Source organism: Anser cygnoides, chromosome 13 (genome assembly GCF_040182565.1).
Source record: "Anser cygnoides isolate HZ-2024a breed goose chromosome 13, Taihu_goose_T2T_genome, whole genome shotgun sequence".
Taxonomy (NCBI): Eukaryota; Metazoa; Chordata; class Aves; order Anseriformes; family Anatidae; genus Anser; species Anser cygnoides.
Window position 1 is genome coordinate 14,604,204 of NC_089885.1, and position 22,068 is coordinate 14,626,271.

The 22,068-nt window shown below is 48.7% G+C and overlaps 1 long non-coding RNA gene across 1 annotated transcript; it reads left to right on the forward strand.

The window, feature by feature from the left end:
• Positions 1 to 191: 191 nt before the first annotated feature.
• LOC136791872 (uncharacterized) lies at positions 192 to 20,078 on the forward strand. Its single transcript, XR_010834824.1, has 3 exons — positions 192 to 261; positions 16,210 to 16,349; positions 18,674 to 20,078. It is a non-coding gene; the product is annotated as an uncharacterized lncRNA (long non-coding RNA).
• The last annotated feature ends 1,990 nt before the right edge of the window (positions 20,079 to 22,068 follow it).

Sequence of the window (22,068 nt, forward strand, 5' to 3'; positions counted from 1 at the left end):
ATTTTTTTTTTTCTGGTCTCAAGTTTTCTTCATCCTTCAGCCTCACAGTTGTGCTTAAAACTGTTGTGTATCGATAAGAGTTTCCTTCCACCCATAATTTACTCTCTCCTTCTGTTCCCTGCTGTAAACAAGCCATTAAAAATGTGTTTATGACATCACAGTTGGTGACCATGGAAATGACTTTGATGTTAGGAAGACAAATATAGCATCGTGATTTCACGGCAGGATCAAGGCTGGAGAAGACCCTTGTTCAAATGGCGGGTAATTAACAAAGGTGGTGGAGGGGAAGCTTGGAAAAACCTGAAGAGCCAATTGACTGAATATGATACATTTTAAAGTTTTCCCCCAGTGTGTGTGTGGGGGGGGGGGTTGGGGGGGGACTCTTTCAAATGGAAAATCGTGGTGCTCTGGGTGTACTATTTTAAATAAAGGCTTATAGGATAAACACAAAATTAGGGGGGAGAAAGCTTCAGAATAAGATTTTTTTTATACAAAAAAAAAAAAAGAAAATCCAGCAGGCATCTTTCAAGCTAGGGCTGTCTGTGTTTAAAGGGGGCTTGGAGCATCAGCACCAGGCTAGACCACAGGGCCAGCCTTCCTCCAGGTCACACCAGTAACGAAGTCCTGCAGGTTTGAAGTGTGAATGGATGGGACTGAGATCTTTGTCTTGTAAAATCCACATCCCTTGCTGTGTTATCTTTCCTGCCATACCTGCCAGTAGCCAGACTCCTTGAAGGAGCTGGGGAAGACAAGTATGGCAGTGAGACAAAAGTCTTTGGTCCAGATTTCACTGCAACTCCAAGTCATTGTCAATACTTTAGGTTGTATCTGTCATTTGGACAGACTGTTGAAAATAAGCTATTCTTTTCACATATGTTTTATTAAATTCTTAGCATCACACGCTTCAGAGGCAGCAGGATCAATCCTGCTAAGAAAGTATTAACAGAATCTTTTCTGGGCTCACTTTTTGAGCAGTTGTTCCAACACAGGTAATTATGAATAAAATAGCCTCTGAAAAGACCTCCCCAGATTCAGGAAGAGATCAGAACAATAGGATAGAGATTAAAAAAGATGGTTCTTCTCAGCTAATTGTTTTTAATAAAATGGTAAAAGTGAAGAAAACACCAGGAAACTGTAATTAGGATGATAATGCTTTGTTCTAGAGAAATATGTGCCCTGTTGCCTATCTTATTACAGAGCAAGAAAGGGAATGAAGTGGAAGGAAGGGAGAAGTGGGGATGAATGGGGATTGTTAAATACCGGACTGGAAAGGCCAATAATCTGCTGTGGAAGTTAAAGCCAATGTAAAAACCTACAGCAGGGCTGCCCTGAGTGCTGCCCAGCCGGTCCTCGCTGTGCTGGGGCTGGTGGGTCGTGGAGGCCACTGTATGTCCCAGCTAGGAGCATGGTTACAGATGCTGCCTGGGGATTTCCAGTGCTGCTGCTGTTGAAGTCCATCCTGCCTCCTGAGGAAGGGAACCTGTGACATTTGGGTGTCTTTACGCTCTTCACAGCCCATTTTGCCTGCTGCTGAATAGCTGGCCCAGCAGGTAGAGTGGAAGGTGCAGCACCAGTGCCACCTCCCTTGGCTCTGTGTGACCTTGTGCCTTTTCCACCCCTCAAAACAATCCTGCTCATGTTGCCATAGAGCTTCAATAACTGCTTATAGGAAGTAGGCTATGCACCCAAATTTGCTGCTTTCTTGGCTTTGAGCAACATGTGGACAGATTGGGCTAGCTGTTTGTGACAGTAGGGGGCTGCTGTCAGGTTTCTCCACAAATCACTAGGGATTTGGCATTTTGTTTATGAGCATTTTTGGTGTGTGATTTACTCTTCAAGCCACCAGGAAATGATTTTGCTTGTGAACCAGATACCGGTGTTTTGACGTTGCCCTATTTACAGAGATTTGGGGCCAGTTAGTGCAGGGAGTCTGTCGCAGTTGTTCACGCGTGCTCTTGTGGCTGCTTTCTGCCTTCTGTGAACTTGCTTGTGAATGAAAACTGACCCATATGCAGACACCAGAAAACTTTTCCGGACTAGTGTTTTGCAGCATTAACCCTCCTTTAACCCCTTCACACTCTGCTTCGGGGTCTGAAACCTGTGGGTTTGGGTAGGCAGGGAAGGATGACTGTTGCAATGTGGATCTGAGGCACGTGGGTCCCTGGTAGTGCCACAGCCTTTCTGCAGGCTGGTGCCTTGCTGGGTGACACAATTCTCTTTTCTCCACTCTGGGGCTGGTAGCGGACCCTGCTATAGAGCCTAGCAATTCCCATAACATGTGTCTGTTTGCAGCACTCACCTGTTGGATGAAGACTGGAAGTTCAAATTGTTTTTATTATGATTATTATTTTAAAGCAGCATAAAGGCGTAGGGAGCAAAAGCTGAGTTGCTGGAGAGGACAGGAAAGGTTTAAAAATATTTGGAGTTTCTTTTTGTTATACGTATGTCCAGTGCACAAGTATCATGTTGGAGGGGGGAAGCTTTTCTTGTACAGCAGCCCCCGCTGTATCTCCTGTAGCAAGGCAGGAAGGACTAAGTTTTATACCTATGAAATCAGTCAGGTAAACCAGGAAATAGCATCTTACCAAAATGAAGAAAGAATGAATCCTTTCAGTCTCATCAAAAGAAGCAAGAAAAATCAGAAACTCAGAGCATTTCAAAACATTCCTGGGTCTTATTTAGCAGCTGGCACAGAGTAACAGAGAAGTGCACAGAGTCATTATTGCTTATTTGGGGTATTTCAGTTTTATTCTTCCTGATTCCAGATAGAAAATGATGCAGGTTTGCATTGTGGGAGAGGAAGAAAATTTCTGTTGTGGGGTTGCAGATGTGCACCTGAGTAGCCAAGCTGATTGGGAGCACTGGGGTCCCTGCCCTTGCTGGCAGACTTCCTCGACTGACTCATGTCAGTGCACGAAACCCTCTGTCCTCTGCCAGCAAAGCAATCGCGATTTCAGAGAGATTGTTTGAACGCATCCGTCGGAGGACAGGCAGAGACCACCAACGCTCTAGCCCCAAACAAGCTTTTTTCAAAGGGAAAAATGTTGGTGGATTCTCACCACGGTGATTATAGGGGATTATTCTAGGATTCTCAGAAGTATCTGAAAACCAATCTTTCTAAGTTATTTCTGAATAGCTATTGAATGGATAATTTCCATACCCATTATCAAAATGATGTGCTGGTGGTAAAATTCAGCTGTATTGTATTTGATCAGTAATTGGTGAAATGTTTTCCTAGGGTTAAAAGTAGCGTCGGCAACAGCTCTGTGTAGGGATTTACAAGGTGTTTAGATACATTTTTATGTATTCAGGGGCTTTATGCTACCCAAATACTTTGATGGTGTGGAGAAAGCTAACGGGATTTATCTGAATATTTAAAGACAAACTGAAAAGACTTTTACCTTCCAAGACCCAAGTTCAGAGTTGCATCACTTCTGTTAGCTGCTGATGACACAACCAACATTTAAAACAACACACAGTGGTATTTAAAACAACATACAGTGATAAAGTTTTGGCAGTTAATGGTTCGCAGGCCTGGAGAATAGGGCAGAAATCAATGTAAATGTACTAGGGCAATTACCAAAGAAAACAACAATGATACAGCCAAAAACTTTCCTTATTTTAGATTGTTTCTCTCTGTTTATGGCAGTAAAAATTAAGATTATGCCGTGTCTTGGATTTCATCTCAGACCGTGTGACATAATTTGGTAAAATGTCCCCCAGTCTTTCAACTGAAACAAAGAGAAGATTAAGGCTGGGAAAGAGTTAAAAAATGAGATTTGTAAGGGAGAACCACCAGCACACACACAAGTAATCTACGGTTAAAGGTGAACTGAAAAGGAGAACTGCCACGTAACCCCAGGTTTCCATCTCAGCGTGTGACAAGCATGTGGCAGATATGAGTGCAGGGACAGGCAGTGCGCTGGCCTGAGCTTCTACCATGTTTCCATGTTGTAGTAGCTGGGGTAAAAAGCCACCTTCCAAAATCATCTCTCCTGCTTTTGGATCCAATGCGGCGGGTTTGTGCTGGCGTCTGAAGTTATGACGTGTCACCGTGAGGACTGAAGCGTGGCCGGGAGCTTTGGGGCACGCCACAGTCTCCACCTGAGGCATGGCCACAGGTCTAGAAACTTAAAAGAAAGGAACTCGTATCTAGATCAATATTCAAATATTCCATTAAAATCTTCCTGATGGGAATTCATCTCAGGCGATATCTGAGTCTTTTACTAAGGAAAGACCATCTGCAGGTGCTGTGCTTATAAACCCAGTCAGGGACAGCATGTTAAAAACAGAGATTACAATCAACTTACGAGTAACTACGTATAACTCAACGTTACGTGCTTTTTCCCACAATTTCCAGCCTGCTGTGTGTAAAAACAAAAGACAGCTATAAAACACAATTGTCACTGCCCGCTGACCAAAAAAAAAAAAAAAAGAGACAAGAAACCCCTCTGATTATTAAATCTGACACATTCTAGACAAATATTTAAATAATATTTGGTTTTAGGGCAGTCTGTCTGTCCTGGTGTCCCATGGCCTTCTGCAGGCTCTGGGTGACTGAGCCCTTCTCCGGTGCTGCTGCTCACAGCATCCTCCAGGGTGTATCTGGGTCCTTTTGCAGCTGGAGGAGCTGATGCAAAAAACACAGTGACCTACCTGAGGCCAGAAAGTCGGTAGCTGAGGAAGTATTTGGAAGCTGATTGCTTAACTCTTGGTCTGATGAGCTGGGTCCAGAGCTGTCCTTTCTTTCTAAGCAGTGAGGCAATTTAATCCTTTTAGAAATAACCAAATAAAAGGGAAGAAAAATACTATTTCAATGTTGCTTGATGTAATATGTAGCACCTGTAGCCAAAGCAAGCAATGAGCTCAGATTTTATAGATCAGTAAATGTAGTTTACCTAATTTATCATCGCACTAGATGATATAAAACAAAGCTGTAAATTAACTAGTGATTATTTTTTAAAATAAAATTTTGAAATCAACACTGCATTATTCCATATTTCAGGTAAATTTGCTTAGATTCAAAACGCTGTATCAGCAGAATATTTGTCTTCCTGTTCTGAGGCATTTTTAATGGTTACCTTTCCCATAGAAAGCCTCACCAATTTCATCTTCAGTGGCCCTTTTATACCGCTCCGCTTTCACCCAGGGGATGGGGATCCTCATGGAGAGCCCCACGCTGGGGCCACACAGATCTGGCCCCAGCAGAAAAAGGTTGGGAAGGAGAGAAAAAAAAAATGCAACACATCCATCTTGGATGCCTTGAAACATGTCTAGCTGAGGAAGCTGCCAGGGGAAGCCATTTACATACACTCTCCTTGTCAGAAGAGCAAGCAGGCTGAAAAAGTTGGATGTGCACAGTAAGTCAAAGCTGACCCGGGCAGCCTTGATTTACATAGCGCACACTTGGGACCTGCTCATTACCACAACATCCCCCTAATCATCACCTCCACATGATGGGCACATGGATGTGCATGTGCCCCGGGATCCTCAGCGCTTCATTTTCCTAGCAGCCTGCAGCCTAGCTCTTTTGCAGTTCTTGTGATATGACAGATGCACATATCATTGAAAGCAGGTCTTGCATGGCATTACACAATGTAAATCAATAATGTGAAAATACAGCCGTTAACACAATGTACAGTTTTGCCTATTACTACAATGCCCTGCTTGTTCCAAAGGAAAGCAATTTTATGCTCCACTGAAGCATGGTTTGCTTTGCCTTCAACTAGCGGCAAATGCCAGATACTGCAAAACGTTAGCGTTACGCAAGCAATGTCCTGGATTTATTTATACGTATCCATGCAAAGACTAATTTCCACAAGGGCTAGGGCTGGAGTGCAACACCGGGACAGAGTCCCTGTGAATGAGGGGCTGAACTGCTCTGACCCTGCGTTGCCAGCTCTGCTGCCTCCATCAGCACCCAGGTCCTCCTCCAGCAAAGCCATGTGGCCCCGTGCAGCTCGGTGCATCTCGTCAGCTGAGATGTATGGAAACTGTAGCGTGAAGCCTCTAAACCCATAGTTATTGGTACAGGCCTCGCTGCCTGCTCCTGTTATTTTCAAGTTGGGCAGAAGTTAATTCCTTTTAGGTCAGGACACAAAAGGAAGAGCTGTAATGACAAAATGAGAGCTCTGCCTGGGTTGTTTGGGTAGGAAGAAAAAGGAAAAGTGTCGCTGTTTAAAGGCAACCAACCCCTCCTGGCCCTCCCTGAAGGCCGAAGTTTGCTTCTGAGCAAGGCGGACTTGTAACCTTGGCGTAGAAATTTTACAGAAACGAAGACAGGAGAAAATCATGATTTTGAGGAGGAAAAAAAAATAATTCCTGAGTTTACCAGCTCAGCGTACGGACACTACCGCTTGCTCTCTGCAAACCATCCTCCATATGACACTGGGACCTGCCAGCGTGGAGTGATGAGTGCTGATTTTCCCTTCCCTCGAAACAGCCAGGATGGCCATGGGGCAAGTGCCCAGGGACATGGCTGATGCTCCCACCACACCTCCCATGTATCATGACAGAGTTGTTTTTTGATGAGAAAAACAGATTTGCCAGACAGGTTGCTTAGAGGGAGTAGATTATTAAACGGCAAAAGGTGGTAGGAGCTGCTTTGGTTTTCTTGCTTCTTCTTGCTTTCCGGTAGTGTGCTTGAGGAAGTAAGGGAAAAAGGGTTTGAAACATGCCGTGCTTCACTTTTGCTTTTTTTAGGTGGGAAGAACTGCTGTGTTGGTGGGATAACTGGCAGGAGTCCCCAACAGTTCTTGTTTTGCTGTTGTCCTACCTCTGCCAAAAGGGAGCGATTTGGCAGTCCCCAAAGGGAATTCTTTGTTTACGGTCATTTTGGGGCAGTTTCTGGATCTTGACTCACCCTTAAGTGGGATGGAAAGCACACTCGTACATGCCATTTTCTATCTGGATACTTCACATGCCCTTGCTGAGGATGGAGCAGGGCCAGTTGGCCAACTCCCTCTCCACCCCACGTCCTGCTGCCTTTGAAGCTTCTGAGTCTGGGCAGTGGCATGGCCCCAAATCCCCCATTCTCTGTCCTGGCAGTGTGGCATGGGGCTGGCCCAAAAATGGGTTGTATTTTCTTATCTGGGCACTTGCTCAAGGTCCAGCCTGATGCTGTGCTCCTGCTCAAAGAGACTCTGGCAAACACCACAGGGTTTCAGCCAGGAGAAACCAGGTGCTGGGTTCTTCTGAACCTTCTAGGTTTGGTCCAGGTTGCGAAGTGAAGCTGTCCCTCCATTCTTGTGGGCTCATGTTCATTGAGAAGAAGCAGCAATGATCCCATCGGCTCTATTATTTCTATTATATGGCCTAGATTAATTTTGATTTTCTTTTGATTTCTTTTGTTGTGTTTATTTCAAGGGATTTCTGTCACTTCCCTTCTATACTTCAATACTTCAATGCGTCTGGAAAACTTTGGTCAGGAATGATTGTGTGTGACTTGAAGAAAGTGCGGTTTTTAAGACCTGAATTTGCTTTAAAATCCCCACTGCTTTTTTTTTTTTTTCCCCTCAAATCAGCACATCTCCAAGCTGAAGTTCATGCTGCCGACAACACTGTGTGTTATTAGAAATTACTGCCACAAGATCTTTCCTGCATCAGATTCCTCTCTCTCCCATTTCTTGCTATGAATATGAGATCTGCAGGGAATTGCCATGTGCTGAGTATTTGCATTATGGCCGGGGATGCTTTCAATATATGACTTCGGGGAGCTGAAGGAGACCTGTGGAGGAAATCCAAAATCCTCTGGAGAAAATTCCCCAAAGCCATAGACAAATATTTTCAAATGTGAATGGCGTTCAGCCACCTTGGCATTTCTCTTTAAATATGTTATTGCCATAGACAGCTAGACAGACAGACACTTATATACGGTTGACGTTAGAATGTAGCTTCTGCTGTCACCCGCAGACGGGCTGTGTGGATGGAATGATGATGCTCCTGGCCTGACTTTGGGGAGTTTCACATATTAGACAGTACTAAAAGAATTTTTAATTGGAGTCATTTCACGTTTTTTTTTTTTTTTTATCATAAATGAGACAATGCGCCCGAACCCCTGTGGTTACTGTAGTCTCAATCAGCTGCCAAACAATATTATAGAAGTTATGATTGGATTAATGAAACGCTTGTAACAAAATTAAGATTGCAAGGAAATTATCCTATTGGGGGCTTTAATTTAAACTGGTGGGACAAAATTAGTCCTAAATTAGAGAAAACAACTAATTGTCTAGATATCGCTCCGTTGATAAATGCACCAGTAGGATCTCGCTCCCAGGGCATCACTGCTGTTTATTCAGATTTTGAGGGAAAATACATTGGCAGCCTCATTCTGCTCCCTTTTGCTTTCTCCATCGGTTTTCTGGGCAGCCATGGGCTGTCAGCTTCTGCTGCTGCTGAGATGGTGCTGAGCCCCATAGGTGCAGAGGGAAGGGAGGGTTTGGGGCAGCCCGGGGGCTTTCTTCAGGATCCTGAGACTTCCACTGGGGTGATCCAGCACTGACACAGGCTTCCACTGCTGGGACACTTGATGAGGTGAGGATTCATCTCTGCCAACGGCCTCATGTCCCATCCAGTGCTTCTCGGTGCTGGGGATGGACTGGTCTAAGCCATATTCTCCATTAGCATCTGCTTAACATCCCATGCTGTGATTTTGGGAACTGGCAGAGTGCCGGCACCTTCCGTCAGTGTGGTTCCCTGCAAAGCAGAACCCCCGCCTGTGCCCTTAGCTGGGGGCATTCCCCGTCGCAGGGCACAAAAGGGTACCTGAAGCCCTGTGAGCCTCCGGGTGTAGGAGGGGACTGTTGGCAACAACACTACAGAAAGTGGTGGTTTGTGTTTTTGGCTGGAGTCAGCAACCAGTGATAGACTTGTGAATGCAGAGCCACAGCTGTGCCTTGTGCTGGGAAAGGGATATGTTCTCAGATAACAGTGTTTTGTCTGCATTTCACATTCAGTAGCAAAGCTCAGTTTTCCCTGCAGCTGCGAAACCCTGAGTTTGCCCTTTGATGGCCACAGAGCAGCCGGGTGCAAAAACCCCAGCTGGGGCCACAAGTGCTGCTCCCCACGCACCCCAGACACCCACCCGAGATGATTTCCACCACACTTTGTGCTGCTGCTCCGAACCTAGTAAGAACATCTTGCGGGCCGTGACACTGACTTATTTCCATGCAGCAAGGGCATTGGGAAGTGCCGGTTGGATGGGGTGGGTATTTCGGGTCCTGGTTGTATCCAGGGAGGGTGGGTGGGATGGAGGGAGGAGGAGGGGAGCCCTATGTCTGATGCAGGTAACTTGCAAATCTGGGCCACTTTGAGGCAGCGTTTGTTGTGACAGTAAAGTCTATTGGAAAACAAATGTTGATTCCCACGTACCTGGGGGATGCTGTACACGGTCAGGCTGAGGTTTCCCTCTGTTTCCAAGACCCCATTAGCTCCCCCCATGTGCAGCCCAGTTGCCCCCAGCTGTTTGCTGCTGCGCCAGACTGAACCGTGCTACTGGCTGTCTAAGGGCAGAACTCGGTTTCCTCCAGAAATCTTGCCTCTTTAGGAAAACATTTCCATTGCTTGTGTCTGTCCTTGGCCCTCAAGTGGTAAATCCCGGGCAAATAAATCTGTATTTAAAGCAATAAATTCACTGCCTTTCCTCTGGGGCTTTATTTTCTCATTTAGTGACCTCTTGTTCCCCATGTCTTTGACACTTCTCCGATGTGCATTAAGCAAATATGCAATCATCCTTTCACTCTCCATCTTTGCTTTCATTATGATTTTTTACACTTCATTACATTTCCCTCTATAATTGCAACTCTTTGTTGTACCAAAGTTTTGTGGCTCTTTCCTCTCTTCTCTCACTTCTTGTGTTTCTTTGTTATTCACGTTAGCTTTTCTTGACACTGTGTTCCTAGTACATTTTCTAGATGTCAAGCAAACTCTTAGGCCTAAACTCATTTATCTTTGAACACTTTCCATTTCCACTTCAGTGCCTTACCCCAATGAATTCCATCCAGAACTTCCTTTTCTTCTAAAATTGGCTGTGCTGCTTTTATTCAGTGTTCTTCCCTTTTTAGGCCTAATTATAAATCCGATTGTTAGCCCCTGAATGCTTCCACGAGCTCCATTCATTTTCGAGCGCGGTTCTGCCATAACTGCCGGGGGAAGTTGCGTGACTGCCCTTTCAAAATCCTAAGATGATCTATAGGAGAAAGAGAGATGTTATTTCTAACTTAAATTAAACCCTCACACAAGATCAGGCTGTTAGTCCCTGCGGTCTCCTTTCCTGTCCCCACAATTAGTTGCTCTAAGAAGGGGAAGGGGAGGACGCCCGGTGCTGGGGCTGATCGGCTTTTCCCAGCCCTGACGGAGTTGAGTGCACAGATCTGTTGAAATCCCACTGTTCCTGCCAAAGCAGCTCAAAGTGGCACAGGGCTCGTTCTCACAAACACACAAACCACCACTTCCCTTAGGAAATTTACCAGCTGCTTGAATGCATGTTAACTCTCCGCCCGGGCATCACTGAGCTGGTCGCTTGAAATTCAGCTTGGTGGCTGGGAAGAGGCTGGCCCCAGCTCCTGGGGGCTGCGTGGGGAAACCCCCCCTAAATGACGTGATGGGTTTCGAATTTGTTCTCCGGAGAGGTCTGGCAGTGTTTGCCTTTTGGTGTGTTCAGGTGTTCGGGATGCTTAGGTAGCTTTGTCTGGGCTGAATATTCTCAGGAAGGGAACACGCAGGGCTGGGAGCACAGTCTGAAATGGAGACCAGATAAGGACTTGCTCTTCCTGTGCAAATGTTGGCAGGGTTTGCTAAGCTCTCAAATGGACGATGCAGCACTTTTGTTTCTCCTCCAAAACTGCCCTTGGAGGGGTACGACAGCTAAGAGAATTGCTCTTGTCCACTTACTCACTGATTTAACCTGATTTCTTCCTGTTCTTGGAGTGTCTGGAAAAAACGTGAGTAATGTGTTGGCAAAGTTCATCCTTTGCTCTGAGTCGAGGAGGAGAATGTCAGTGTCTGTGCGGACCTGGGGCGCTGTCATTCCCAGCCAGCACACGGCTGCTCTGCTCTGCTCTCTCGGCATCGCTCGCTCCCGAAAGCTCACTGCTTCCTGGCCTGACTTCTTGTGACCTTTCCAACCGGTGCTCAAGCAATGTCAGCAACCCTAAATGATAAAGGATAATGGTCCTGCAGGAATGTGAGCAGTAGCAATGCACTCTGACGTGCGTATATACATGTGGCTGGGCATGGTGCACCAAGCACATCACTGAGCACCAGTGATTTCAAGTCCTCTCCCTGCCGTAGGATCACTGCTGTGACTGTAGGCAAATAAACCCAAATGCGCTGCAAGGTTTGGGCAGTTTTTAAGAACTTCCTTAAGTCAAGCTGCTTGAAAATGGTGGGATCCAATGTGAATTGATTGGTTTTGATGTGGCAACTGTCTCCAGGGTGTACAGGAGATATGTTGGGGGTGTTTTAGCTTTTGTCTGAAATTTTTATTGTAGTTTGTGGAATCGTTGGTTGTCTGAAAGCTCCAGTATATTCCTGAGTGTGGTCAGGGTGTTTTGTCTCCTTTTAAAATAGCTGATGGGGTGGGATAGAGAGATATCTTACAACAACTTCTCTGTATCAGACCAGTCAAAGGAGATGACCTGAAAAATTCAGCTATCATATTATGTATCATGTAAATAAGTACATCTTGCAATTTTGCTAAGCATCTACAGTCGGCTCTGTATGCTGGATGGCTATGACTGTATTATTATAGTCTGTCATTTCAATATGAATTCAGACACTATTTTAAGTGGATAGTATTTAATAGTCCGGAAGAAGCCTTTGGAGTTGTTATTATCTCTCATGTAAATGTGCGCTAAAGCAATTTGAACAGGCCTATCACCTTCCTGATGGACTGTATGGCTCCCACGGAAAGGCCAAAGGTTTTGTATCACACCAGAGTTACCTGCCCTCTGGGACAAGGATGCTGGGGAACAGGAGTTGTGTGGATCCCTGGGTTGGCAAGCAGGGGACATGGGCTAGAGGGGATGCCAGGCTGCAGCAAGGACCGGTCGAGCTGCTGCTGGGCTAGGGCCACATGGCCGAGAATGCAAAGAAAGCTTGGCAGGACCAAGTTTAACACAAGACTTGAACTTGAGAGAAGTTTTCAGCAAGCGTGCATGGGTTGACCTTATCAGTCACTTCACCGCAGCCAGAGCTGAGAGCCATGGGCAGTGAGTGGGGATAGAATCCCACCCATCAGCAGAAGCTGTCTGATGGGGCTGCCGCTGTAAGAAACATGCGTGGGAACAGAGGGTCTTCCAAACACTGTCCTAAAATCACCAGAAGAGCAAGCTGCATCCGTACTAGTTTTCCATCCCTGCCCCAGCCCCTTACTGCAGCCCGTGCTGCACTTGTGAGCAGGGAGCACTTCCCAGCTGCCTCCTGATAATATATATATATATTTTATTCAGCTCAATAAAAATCTGTGATTCATTAAGTGCTTGTCATGTTTTGATACGTGGATCAGGAACTGATCAATAGACGGCCAAATTTAATAAAAAGGAGCTCCATTCTTGGGAAATGAGCTTGTTACCATGCCAACTATCGATCTTTCCTGACAGGCTGCTGTAAGTCGCAAAATGGGGTCCTGATGGGCAGGTCAGTCTCCCTGCCTGCCTGCCTGCCAGGAATGGTGCCGACTGCAGCCTCTTTATTTAAAAGACTTTGGAGACAACCCTATTTTTTTTAACACTACGTCTCTGTAATTCTTTGGCAAAGGTTCTAGATTTCCTGGAGCTAGCGGAAGTCATCCAAAAGCTGTATTTTACTTCCTGGCTCTAAGGTGGTGGAAATGTAACACGGAAGGGAGCTAAGCTCTGTGCACTGGAGCCACCCAGGGTGAGGAGGGACGAGGGCATGCGGCCAGGTGTCACCCAGTGCCTGCCACCAATGCCACAGCAGTTTCTCTTGCGATGATCATGACGACATCAGCCAGATGGTGTTGCATGGAACCCAAATCCCTAAATGTGAGGCGTTGGCTGTGCAGCCGCTCTCTGGCATGGGTGATGCTCTGAAAAATTTGGGAGACGGGGGTCTGTCAAATGCGAATAACATGTCCTCAAGGTTTTCATTTACCCGATCCATTTGCAGTGTTCCTAGGTTTTTAATTACACCTTATTCTCCTTTTATTTCTCAGAAAGAAGGCAGGCATGGCTGTCTGCTGCCAGTCCAAACCATTTAAATACAGTGGCCTACGTCCTTCACCAGGACAGTGGCTTAGGTCAGTGTTGGAGGTTTTAAGAGTGGATGGTGAATGGCATGTTAGACAACAAGAGCTTTGTAGGCTTAGAAAATCCTGTTCTGTTCTCAGTACAATTCCCCGAGACTTCCCTAGGATAGGTTATCCAGCTGTAAGACAACGACAAAATTAGATGGGAAATAGCATAAAGATCTCACTGAAAGTCACATGGGGAGTGGGAGTGTGGTGTAATTCATTCATGGCTTTACCAGATTAACTACTATAAAATTTATCTTGATCTGATGTTGAAATTAGCTCTGCTTTGAGTGGAGGTGGGGCTTAAGACCTCCAGAGATCTCTTCCAACTGATGTTTTTCCATTATTTCACCTCAGCGATGTGATGTGAGGTCTAACAGAAATGAATATTCAACTGACATTCTTGGGTGTTCAGACCTGGAGGGAAATGATGAGTTGGCATCAAACACCAAATATTTCTGGGACCTACTCATGTATATGGTGGGCCAGAGCAGCCCTAGTCGCTTGGCTGTGTGGAACTGAGATTCTTGAACAGTGCGGTTTGCTGCAGTTACTGCACATGCCTGCCCTGGCTTCTGCTTTCAGTATCCCTCCTCCGTGGGCTGAGCTCATCACAAACTCCCCATTTCGAGTTTCCTCTTTTCAGAGATTTTACTCAAGTAGAAATCAGCAGACATCTCCATAGAGTTAATTAACATGAGTAATTTCATGGAAAGATACCTTCAGTATATGACAAAGGGGGGTGGAAGTCTTCAGTGAGGTTTAATAGCCCACAGCCTCTCTGTCACTGCAGTATTTTTACCCTGGACAGTGTGTGCTAAGCAGGGATGGGGTGGAGCAATTAATTTCGATTAAACATATGTGTGCCAAAATTGACCCTAAAATAAAATTCTTCCTAAAATCCACTGGAGGTTGTCTTTGGAATGCCGGAGTAGATTCCATTGCCCGTGCAGAGCCTGACAAGATTTTAAAGCCCTAAGGACTGCATATTGTGTTTGCTGCTGCAGTTAGCGCTGCAGCGTGGAGCCTGGCGCACAAGCGAGACCCGCCGGATGCCAACACCAGCGCAAGGAGCACGACAGAGAGGGGCCCCTCCGAAACAGACAGGAGGGAGGCTGGTGGCACTGTTTGCAAGAGAAAGGCAGCTTCTGCTGCCCATCCTGGGCACGCAGCCCCTGCCCTGCTCAGAGAGCCCGGCTTTCGCATCTGGAAGAGTGGAGGGCACAGCGGTCCAGCAGGTTTGGGGGGAATGTGAACCATCAGATGACTGACCTGGAAAATACCCCTTGCTTAGGAGAGAAAGCTGCCAGAAGAAAAGCCCAGCTTGCCAGCATTAGCTCTGCAGGCAGCTGCCTTCAGCGCTGACGGCAGCGAGATGCTCTGGTACAAACCAGCGCGAGGGGACAGGCACCGAGCGCAGGGCTGCCACCAGCTGTGCTTTCCCCACCCTCATGGCAATTTTTAAGATTCATCATCAGCCTTGCAGCTCATCGTGATTTGGCTGAACGCAGATCTGCATGTGTATTATCTCCACGGGCTCATGGTGTGCCTCCCCTCCCTGCCTCATGTAAGAGCATACAGCGAGTGTTTTGCGGACATGATGTGTGTGTTTTGGCTGTATGAAATCATAATGTTCTTCCTATAGGAGAAAAATTTAATTTTGCTTTAAATTCCACTATAACCAAACCGATCTCCTTTTATATCCCGGATAGTAAATCAAAGCGACATGAAGTCTCGTGCACAGAACTGAAGTGGTTTTCTTAAAGCAAATTTGGCAGGAAATAAGTTGTCATTTTGAAAAGCCAGTTCATTCTCCTTACACAGTACTTCATCAACTCTGCTAAAATCTGCGAACAGGCATGAGAAGTAATTTTTTGAAAAAATAAGTGAGATCTGTGAGTTCTAGTGATGCTCTGTAAGATAGGCCACACGATTCTGCTGTCAAAATAACACAAAACTTGGTCAGAGAAAACACCCCGTGAGTTCTCTTCGACTCCTGGGTTTGCAGTGCACAGGTACTGAAATATCACAGGGGCTTGTTACAAAAATAAGGTCATGCTGGTATCACATCTTCCCTCTGTGCTTTTCCTCTTTCTTCTTTCCTCTTTAGCTAATGCTATTATTTATTCTTAGGGCTTTGTTTTCTTTTTTCAGACTTTCTTTCTAGTTTCTATTTCTATCGTGCAAACATGCCACGGCAAAGCAATGTAAGCAATGCATAATATATTTGCAGTAATGTATGATTCATTTACTAGCTTTCATAATTAATGTGGATGTGTTTTACATACACAGTACTTCCTGCCTGCATTTTATGATGTGAACACTCTTCAAAATCTAATAAAATGTAATCCATTAAAAACAATAGTACTACACTTGCAATAAGATTTGTGTGCAGTTTTGCAGCAGCTACAGTAAGAACTTGGTGCTGAATTTTTATTCTAAACATCGTTGTTACACTGCTATTTTACGCAACTCCTAATTCAAAAGGTGGAAATTATTTTAATGATCCTTATTATTGTAATAATACCACAGTTGGTCTGGATATCATCTGCTTTATACCTTTAAAACTTTCCAAAACAAATAGTTTTTCTATTTGCTGTCTGGAGATCAGCAACAACTATGAATTTATGAAAACACTTGTAAGAACTGTACAGCAGCATCTGTAAAATATCAGCTCAGTGATGCCAGTATTTCCACCTCCAAAATGTTTGGCCTTGCCTGGGGTTTGGTGGGGCTGAGAGCACAGAGCATCTGGCCCAAACATCCTGTTAACAGATTATATTTATGCATCTATTTGCCATCAATACCGGCTAGGAACTATTGAAGAGCTTAGGCCACGCACTTTATCTACACATTATTCTCTTCTTTGGGCGAATTTGGAAACGGTGAGTTATTTTGCACCTCATAGAAAAGCCGAGTTATCCGTTTGTGTATTGTTCCTTTACGTACTGTTGCAGGTGGACAGATTTGGGAGCTCATAGTTTCCTACATTTATACTAAAGATGTGTGGAAAACAAATTCCAACAACAAAATCTACGCGATTTGTGCATCACCACTCACTTGTGGGGCACCTCAGCGCAGCCTCAGCTGTCAGCAGGTGAGGAGCATCACTGGCTTCAGTAAGTTACACCTGAGCTTGTGTTTTGTGGGGTAGGTTTTGCAGTGTGTGGTGAGAAGGTGCAGAGTTTTCTGAGCACTTCTGGCTGGGACAGTGAGGGGGGACTGGTGCACAGTTGGGATGGCTCCCACCTGCTGGTTTTGCTGGACATGCATCAGGCTTTCCCTGAAGTATTTGAAATGCAGATTTTTTCAAAGGTATTTAAGCAATGGTTTTGGGCTTTGGTGTGTCCCTCCCAGTGCATGTCTCCTGGCTAGGGCAGCTGCCTGGGCAGCTTTTGCTGTTTCTCTGTGGGCAGGATGGGTGCAAACTTGCTGTTACCTCGTGTGGTAGCTCTGAGATGAGGAGTGTGCACTCCCATGAGCTGTGCTGTGCAGGGACAGTGGCTGCTCTGGGAGCCACTTTTCTTCCCAGCTGTGGCACTGGGGGAGAGGTGGAAAAACCCTTCACCTGCAAAACTGAGCTGGAGACCCTAAGGCCCAAATCCTCACACTTAGGGAAATCAGTGCTGCTGTTACTGTTGGGAAGTTAAAGCCTGGGCTGCAGCAGCAGCCTCCCACCACTCGTGCTGCAGGAGGTAGCCCTGGCAGCGGCGAGCGAAGCCCAGCACTGTGGCCTCCTGGCAACTGGGAGGGGGCTGAGAAAGCTGCCTGTTTCTTGTATTTTCTAGTCCTGAGGGCAGAGATGGATATTTTTTTTTCCTTGCTTTTGCGGAGGCTTACTTTAGTGTTGAGTTGCATGTGGGTGTTTAGGGCTGGAGAGCAGTCTGTATTTTTTCCCAAACTGGATTAGGTTTGTGTGCTTATTTCTGTCCTTGCTCTTTTCTTTTTTTTCTTTTTCTTTTATTTTTCTTTTTTTCTTTCTTTTTTTTTTAAAAAAAAAACAATTGTTACATTCATTATTTAGAGGAGAAAACCCATGTGAATGTATCTCTGTGCTGTGTTAATGTTCAAGAAATGTAAAAATGTGTGTGCGTGTTGGGGTTTGGGGGGCGGAGGGGAATGAAGCAGCACTGCTGTTCTGAAATGATGATATTTGAAAACAGTTTTAAGCGTGTCTTTTTAATATCAGAGACCTGGCAGTGACTTCTGCCTGTGGCAGGTGTGCATGGGTGATGCTGAAGCTTTCCTGGCACATGCAACTGTACCTATTTTAATGCTATCCCAGTGGGCGCTTCTGCCACCATGTCCTTTCTCCTTAAACCCACAAAGCCATGGGGTCTGCTCCCCCAGGGTGTCCCAGCAAAGCCCCTGCATTGTACCTGTGTGGAGCACCTGGCAGTGGCAATGTTGGTGACAAGGCACATGGCAATGGGGACTGCCAAATGACCGGACCCAGGCTGGGCTGGGGATCACCCTGGCATGCAAGTGGGGCTTGGGCTCAGCATGGGGTGCTGCCTTTCGGCCCCAGCCTGCAAAGAGCCACATCTAAGCTCTGCTCTCCAGCACTGAGCACACGACAGGAGCCTCCTGTGTCCTAAATGGGTGAGAGGGACACGTGTCTACCCAGGTGGCCTCCTGTCCCCAGACCCCGACCTCCAGCCGGGAGGTCTCTGCCCCGCCAGCCACCTCCGCTCGGCAGGGTCCCCTCCCCGGGCCCCCAGACGGCACCGGCTCCAAGTCTGCCTCCTGTCATCTGGGGTGAAGGGGCACAAAGTCCCTTGGGGGGGAGCTTTGGGGAGGGAGGAACAACCCAGCCCCGCTCAGCGGGAGCCTCCCGGGAACACAAGAGCAGCTCCGGCACGCTCAGGGGGCTCCGGCTGGTCCCCTCGCACGGCCTGACACTGCGGCAGGGGGGCTGAGCCCCTGCTCCGGGCATCGCTTCTGGGGAGAGCCAGCGGGACAAGTTCTTTTCTAGGGGGAGGGAGACAAAGCAGGGCAAGTGCTGGTCCGGGGAGGTCTTTAATTCGCCGTGCCGGGGGGCCGGGGTAGGGATCGGCTGGGGCGGGGTGTCCCCCAGCCCCGCGGGGGCGCGCCTTGCGCGGGGGGCGCGCAGGGCTTCCCGTGGGCGCGGCGGCTCGGATGCCTGAGGACAAATGGGGAAGGCACGAGTGGCTCCCGGCATCCGAAGTGCCAGGGATTTTTAGGATATAATATATATATATGAAATATAATTTTTTCCCCTGCATCAGTAAGTCCTCGCTTCATTTGCACCTTTAGTTCTCGACGTTTCAGGGAGAGCTGCGGTACAGCAGCCGCCACAGCCTGTGCGGTAAACGGGAAATAAAATAGAAATAAATGCCCGCATCTGATCCTTTTTTAAGGCAAACGATAAAATCAACTGGTTTCTCTCGGTCCGACCAGGTTCACCCAAGGAGCGTGGGGAGAAGCCAACGTCTGGGGGAAATTTGCAACCATCTCTTGCAAACGAAGGGGGCGAAATCTTATGAGATAAAATGATGGAGCCAAAGAGGTGAGAGGAAATCTGTGTAAACAGGTTGGGCGTCGGAAGCCTTTGTGCCTAGGTCGCCTCGGAAGGCGGAGGGGCACCGGGGATGTCCGTTCCCCCCCCCCCGCCCCGCTCCCCTTCCCGGGTTCTTTGACACGGTCACAGCACGGGACGCACCGGGGGGGTTCTGGGCACGGCCGTGTCCCCGAAATTTGCCCCTGGGAAGAGAGCCCGAGCCAGACGATATGAATGCATTACTGAACGGAGAAATCTCGAATGTTTCTGTACGTGTGCGTCGCCAGAGGTTTGCACAGTTTGTCTGAAAACACCCAGAGCTGGAGGCGGAGGAAAAAGGAGGGGGATTTTAATAAAAACCATTTGCCACTTGTCTTCAATTAGGGTCCAGAAATTTAGCAAAAAGAAAAAAAAAAAGTCTATATTTTTTCTCACTTCCAGTCGGGATCAAGAGGTAAACGCGGCGCCCGTGCAACGGTTCCAGGGCTCGGAATTGAAACGAGGGAGCAAATTCAGGCGGCTTTGTCACCACTCGCGGCTGGGGGGGGTTGGGGGGGGGACCGGCAGGTTTCCAGCCCTGCCCCACACACGCCTCGCCGTGCTCCGAGGCTTTCCCCCGCCCTGGAGGGGCTTCTCCGCCCGCAACGGGACCCCCCGACGGGACCCCCGGGAGCCCCGGGGCTTTGCGCAGCGGCTCTGCGGCCGCGAGCCGGGCGCGCAGGGGGGGCCGGGGGGAGCCCGGGGCAAGGTGGGGTGCCCTCGGTTCTCCGGTGCCATCGGGGGAGCCCCGAGCTGCCTGCTCTTTCCCCTCCCCGGGGCTGGGCAGGCACGGAGCCGCCCGTCCCCGTGTCCCAGGCAGGTGATGGGCACCTCGGGATCCTGCTACCACCCCCCCGCATCTTGGTGTCCATGACAAACAGAGGCAACGTGAGGCAGGAAAGGGGGAGGAGGGAGAGAAAGACACGCACACAATAGCCAGGCAAATTGTTAGCAACTCCGGCGTTTGGGGAAGCCGGTACTGTAACTGCGCTCTCATCAGTCACCGCTCCTGAAGTGATAGTAAAAATGCATCTAAACATGCTGCGGTGTGATATATAAAAGCACAGCGGGATGAGCTGCTTTCCAAAAAGGGACTTGGTGATTGGATATGCCCTGGCATGATTGACAAGAGCTTAGTTTGGTAAAGAGAAGACACGCAAGCTTTCACAGCGGGATTTCTTTTCTAAAATATATCACACTAGCCTTTGAAAAGCGCCGCACACTATAAGGGAAATAAGGTTGCTTTATAGTGCGCTGACATTTCTTTAAAACACAACTAAGATCAAAAAAAGAAATAAAATGTGTTCCAAACACAATGTTTTAATTAGTTTATTCTGTGCATTTGCTTTTATCTGGTGTATATATCACGGATCCCCACCCTTTAATTAAAACAACTGGCTGCCTATACAACAGCAGAGACAAATGCTTAACTTTCTCCTTTGTAGCTACAAGCAAACGCAATTTACTACAGCTCTCAGAAGAGTTTTTAAAATAAACGTGGACGCCTTGAAAGCTATCGGGGAATGGGCGAAGGTAGCGGGAAATGGCAGTTTCCTGGCTCTGAAAACTTGGGAGGCAAAACGGGGTCCCGCGGGCAGCCCTGCCCGCAGCCGCCTCTGCCCCCTGCAAGGGGACTTCGACGGAGCGGGGGCAAAGAGCTGCCTTCAGCTGGGAGCCGCAACTGGAGGGCTGCAGTGGGGCTTTCGGTTTGCTTGGCTGCTTTTTGGAGTTGTTTTTGTTTCTCTATCTTTTTTTTTTCCTTTTTTTCCCTTTTTTTATTATTATATTTTTTTTCCCTTTCCCCTCGGTGCCGCCCCATCGCAGCCAAGGTTAGCGCACCGGCTGCTGCCAAGCTGTAAGTCGAGGCACCTTTCCTAACGCGAGCTTTGCTACTCAAGGTTCTCGTTGCGGACCTGATCTTCCGGGGAGGGTAATAAAAAGCATCGACTCCTTCACCCCGTGGCAAGCACGCTGTTTACGGGGTAGTCAGTGGTGCCGGGGGGCCCCGTCGCTGCCCACCGCGCCCCGCAGCGCGGGGCCTCCGCGGGGCAGCTGAGGAAAGGCGGCATTCGATGGGAAAAATAGGGAAGGGGAAGGGGGGTGCTCTGTCGGCCCGAAATCTGGGGAAACGCAAGAGGGGAACGGGCTCTGCCCCGAGCCCCGCGGTGGCAGGCACAGGGTGATCGGCCCTGGTGGAAACATTCGGGCGATGCCCGCGTCCCAGTGCCGCTGTTCGGCCAGCTTTGGCCCCAAGGCTTCCAACGGGCTGTTACCGCCACAAGTCGCTCCCGTTGCGGGGCTGTTTCACCCGCGGAAGTGTGCGAGGGCTGAGGCCGGTTCGTGCCCGGAGCCGTGGCCGCCCTGCCCTGCTCCCAGCCCGCTGGGGGGGGGTCGCGCCCCCGTCGGGGCTCCGGGCTGGGGGAGCCGCTGAAGCGCTTCGTTCCCCCTCGCTGGCGAAGGGAATGGTGCCGGCAGAGAAAAGAACGGCAGCGGGTTGTACCCCGCGGCTTTGCGGCGGCACCGCTTTTCCCGGGGAGAAAAAAGCAAACGGGAAAGGGAATGGGCAGATGTCCCCCGGGGGACCCGCGGGGACGGGTCCCCGGGCCGGAGGGGAATGGGGGAGTCAGCTCTCTGTCCCGCACGTTGGGGAAAGCCTTGGCGGTTGAGGGGAAAGTCGCTGGGCTATGCGGCCGAAGGGGGGATGGCGAAAGGCAAGCGGTGGGAACGGCACAGCCCTCGTTTTGATTTTTTTCCCTAAGACCTTAAAGCACTCAACACGTTGTTCCAACACGTTCTGGGGTGGCGAAATCGTGTCCCCACCTTTGGGGGATGCCGGGGCGACGGGAGACACCCCCGTTTTCCCGCCGCCGGTGTGCCCGTCGGTGCCGACCCGCTCTCCGTGTCCCGGCACGGCGCCGTCGGAGCCGGAGCTGGGCGCACGGCCCGACCCCACGGGCTGGAACCGGAGGGACCCGGCACCCCTCTGCCGGAGCCCACCTACGCCCGGTCCCCTCGAGGCCCCTCCGCTCCACCAGGGCCTCACCGGACGGCTCCACGTCGGGGAGTCCCGGCCGGGAGAAAAGCCCCCAGCCCGGGGCCGCGGGGAGCCGTGCCTCCCGGGGAAGGACACTGCCGCCCCCCCGTCTCCGTGCCGTTCCCAGGGGTGGGAATAAGAGCTGGGAGCGAGGGGAAGCCCCGCGTTTGGGGCTCCCGGCGGAGGGGAGAGCGCCTTGAGCCCCGTGCACCGCAGGCTGGC